We start from the raw sequence: 4192 nt of genomic DNA on the forward strand, positions 1-4192 counted from the left end.
AGTGCATGTGTAAGGGAGAAATCCCAGGTTTGGATTAACTTGCTGTCACTTCAGTGAAAGACAAGCGGAGACGGAGCCGAACGCTGGCAATGCAAAACAGATTCCGCCCTGCGGTCCAGCAAAAAGATATTTCGTTGATTCACCTCCCGACAGCAGAAAGTAATCAGTTTGCTTTTGAAGCGGCCAAAATGCAATAACCGCTTTAATGCAAATGTTTGAGCACACAAAGCATTCATGTGGAGAAAACACAATATGCATTAATATTTCATAGCGAGACAGCAGAACATCACAGAGAAACGGCGCGTTGCGCACCACATTGAGCTGTTCAAAAGCTCCATCCCCAATTAGGTTATTTCTAGATGGTTGGTCCATGGTTTTGTTGTTGTTCTTCCCGCAGTTTAGTGGTAATTAATCATCTAAATATTTTGTTATTTACTCTATTGGTGAACTGGACTCTAAGGGTTGTGAGCAAACGCTTAATTGGGCCTCAAGGAGAGGAGAAACATTACGTTTTTAGAGCTCATAACTTCCATGGCACCAACTTCAGCTGTTTGCACAGACGTGATTGTAAAGGGAGTTATTAAGTCGCAAAGTGTTTCAGCACTTGTTTTAACAGCCAGAGCTGCAAAACACGCCAAATTTAATTTGTATGTTTGAAGTGATATCCAAGTAAAAACCTGCATACGCGGCGCAGTAATAAGCACAATGTGACTTGTTGTAGTCTTGTAGCAGGATCAAATGCATTTGTACAGCATATATTTAATGTTTTAGTGGAGACAAACAAGAGGAATGAAAAAAAAAAAAGTGGGAGGAAGATGCTTAATTAAAGTTGTTTACCACATTAGAATCTTGTGAGTTCATGGTGCGCATCTGATTCAGCTTATAAATGGAACAAACGTACGGCACTTTGAAATTACTTCTTTAAAATGAATTAATTTTGTGCTTCCCCTCACCAACTTTAAACCAATGGTCTCTCATATTGTCTGTAATGCCTGTGATTACTTTTTAATGTATGACCCTGTATGTTGCTGCTGTATTTTGTTTTTTCTTCCTCTGTGGTGTTTAAAGTTGCAATGTTTAATACATGGCCACATGAAAACAACTAGGGGGCAGCATTTCACCTGTACTACTGGGTCCATACAATCTAAATTTACAGTCATCAGTTATAAATTAAAAAAAAAAGTCAACTACTAACTAACAGCAGGGCAAGAATTCAACCAAACTGCTGAAACTCTGAGAGCCGGTCAAAATAACACAGCTATCTTACAATCTTCATCGGTGGCGTCGGCCTGTAGTTTACGTTAGCTATCTGTGTGTTTACTGTGACACTAACTGGCGGCTCTACGCCCTGTGTTCATTTTGATAGTTTGTTTATTAGACTAAATCCAAAGTGGCAGAAACAAGAAAATGACCCGCACCTTCTTCTCATCCTCCCCACGGCCAAACGACCACAGCGCTGAGACTGACCACCAGTCAGTAGCTGCAGCAACTCAAATTCAGCCAGCGCCAAACCTCAGTGCCGGGAGTCACAGCAGGCTGGTGGCCAGCAGGCTGGGTCTAATGCCCCGTCCACACAGGGAACGTCAGAAGTGCGTGGCGGCTGCGGAACCTGTTGAACCAGGTTAGAGCAAAAAATCTGAAAACACGATCCGCACACTGCATAGGTAGCTCCCAACAATTTTAATGAAGCAACGTTTCGATCTAACAGAGATCTTTGTCAGGCATTGTCAACAAATTGTCAACCTATGCAGTGCGCGGATCGTCTTTTCCTGATTTTTTTGCCTTGTGTTGATGCAGCACCTGTAAAAATCTTTCATATGTGCATGCATCGCCCCACAGCTTTTTTGCAACAGGTTAGAGCAACAGCACAGCTCACGTGCTGCTCGGCTTCGTGTCTGCTGCGTCTCTTCTAGAGATTCAAGGTAACGCCTATTTTTAGTAGATATCTCTGCAACACAATACATAGACATCTTTGACATAAAGTCAACACTGTAACCTCTTCACATCCTGTTGATAATGTTCATTTTTTATATGTTTTAAACTGAAATTCTGGCACACACATGGCACCCTTAAAAGTGATCTCAGTCACTATCAGAGTGGATTTAAAAAGGTGAACAAGTGCATCCCCCCTTTATTTTACCATGTATTTATCACCATTCTATTCTGGATTCACCTTGTGAGTCTGTTTAGTGTGTGTCATCATGGCAAGATGTGGTCCTGGAGACACCTACTGTAGCAGGTACTACCAAAGAGGAGGTTTGTCAACGTGTACTTTGCTAGGCGTTTATATTTCTGTCTGTCTGTGGACAGATGTTGTCACCGTGATAGCATCACAACTGTGCAAGATGCAGTCACTGAACTTTACAGGTGTGTAGTTGAGATCAAATTGAAGGCAGAGTTAGAAGATGGGCGTGGTGCGAGAAAGGGCGCCAGATGTAGGGGGAGTAGGAGGCGGGAATGGAATTGTTTATTTTAGCATTTCACCACTCGTTGTGTATAATGTCCTAACAAACCGATCCTTGCACATTGGTTTCTGAGAATATCATTACTCTTGTAAGTATTAGATGAAGAAATAGTTTTGATTTTCTCTGATATACAATATCATAACAAGGTTATCTGACATTAGTCACACACCAAAACACCTGCCCAGTTCTCCACTGGTTCTCCTCACAACACAACTCAATTTCTCACCGACGGCTGTTAACTTGCCGTTAACCTTGTTCTTGTCTGTTTTCCGGCCTCGCATGCCGAGCAAGCTTATAATTATACTGCTGTGGTTCGTCATATGCATATTAATGTGTATGTTCAACCTCATCAGTGTCAAAACTAGCGCTGGGATCCAAACATGACCTAGTTTGGTCGCGCTCCATTATGTAACTTTATACTTCCATTTTTCTCTATTTTGAATTACCTCACAAAAAAAGTCCAGGTGTCACAGAAGTGTATATTTAGACATATGTTTTACATTTTTTGGTTTCTACATAATTCCCCCACACATTAATTAAACATTACATTTATTTGGCTGATGCATTTATCCAAAGCGATTTGCCGTAAGTGCATTCAACCTACATTAAGTGGTGTAGTAAATACATGTGAAGTAATTCCATTTTGAAAAAAGATATAAATGTGTGTGTGTGTGTGTGTGTGTGTGTGTGTGTGTGTGTGTGTGTGTGTGCGTGCGTGCGTGCGTGCGTGCGTGCGTGCGTGTGTGTGTGTTTGAGTGTGTGTGCAAACTCCTCTGAAAAAAACTCCACCAAGACTTTCATGGTACAGTATTGAGGAGTAAAGGGAGAATCTGTCTAAATCCTTTTCACACATAGCTGTGTGGAAACCTGATTTTTTTTTTTTTTCCACACTTGCCCACCCTCCCGATTTTTTCGGGAGCCTTCTCCCGGTTTCCTCTCTTGGTCACAATTCTACTGTATTTCTCCCAATTTACAACAAATTTTCACACTTTTTTTTTTTCCCTTTTCATTATCACAACCTGTTTCTGGCGCTGTACAATGTGTATAAGCCATACCACTCTAAAAGTCTACTCTTTCCACCCAGACAACAATACGACTACATCAAATGTCGTTTCCTGACAATGCTCAACCACATGACACGGAAGAGAGAGCTGCTCGCGCCTCCTCCTCCTCAGTGAGTGAGAGACAGACAGAGGACAGAGAGGACAGAGAGAGGACAGGGAGAGGACAGGGAGAGTACTAAGAGAAAGAAATACTCAAGCAAATTCCAGACGTCCTTGAAAGACGAATTTCTGTTTCTTATGGAAAGCTTTAAAGGAAACGGACATGCAGGGCAGGCCACAACACATGCTCATGCAATGGTTTGCATGCTATCTTACAAAAAAGTTATTCCTCCTTTTTCATTTGTTTTTTTATTCAATTTCCTAATTAATTTCTAAATAAAATAAACTTATGTCTACACAAGTAACAACTTCCTTAGGTTTAGGCAATAAAACGTCTTAGTTAGACTTCGGAAAATATTGTGTTTTGGCTTAAAATAACTCCGGAAGTGACGTTGCTTAAAGCTGCAGTGGACAGAAATGAGGCATATATGATTTAAAAAAGTTATTTTTATAAAACGGTTACTATATCCTGACAGTAGTGCATGAGACAGGTAATCTGAAAAAAATGATATGCCTCTTTGTCCTCCGGTGTCCTCCGGTGTCCTCCGGTGTCCTCCGGTGCTC

At 41.2% G+C, this 4192-nt stretch overlaps 1 long non-coding RNA gene across 1 annotated transcript; it reads left to right on the forward strand.

Annotated features, from left to right (window-relative positions):
• Nucleotides 1–1476: 1476 nt before the first annotated feature.
• Nucleotides 1477–3845, forward strand: LOC119493860. Its single transcript, XR_005208040.1, has 3 exons — nt 1477–1621; nt 1840–1922; nt 3550–3845. It is a non-coding gene; the product is annotated as an uncharacterized LOC119493860 (long non-coding RNA).
• Nucleotides 3846–4192: the final 347 nt, after the last annotated feature.

Source organism: Sebastes umbrosus, chromosome 9 (assembly GCF_015220745.1).
Source record: "Sebastes umbrosus isolate fSebUmb1 chromosome 9, fSebUmb1.pri, whole genome shotgun sequence".
Lineage (NCBI taxonomy): Eukaryota > Metazoa > Chordata > Actinopteri > Perciformes > Sebastidae > Sebastes > Sebastes umbrosus.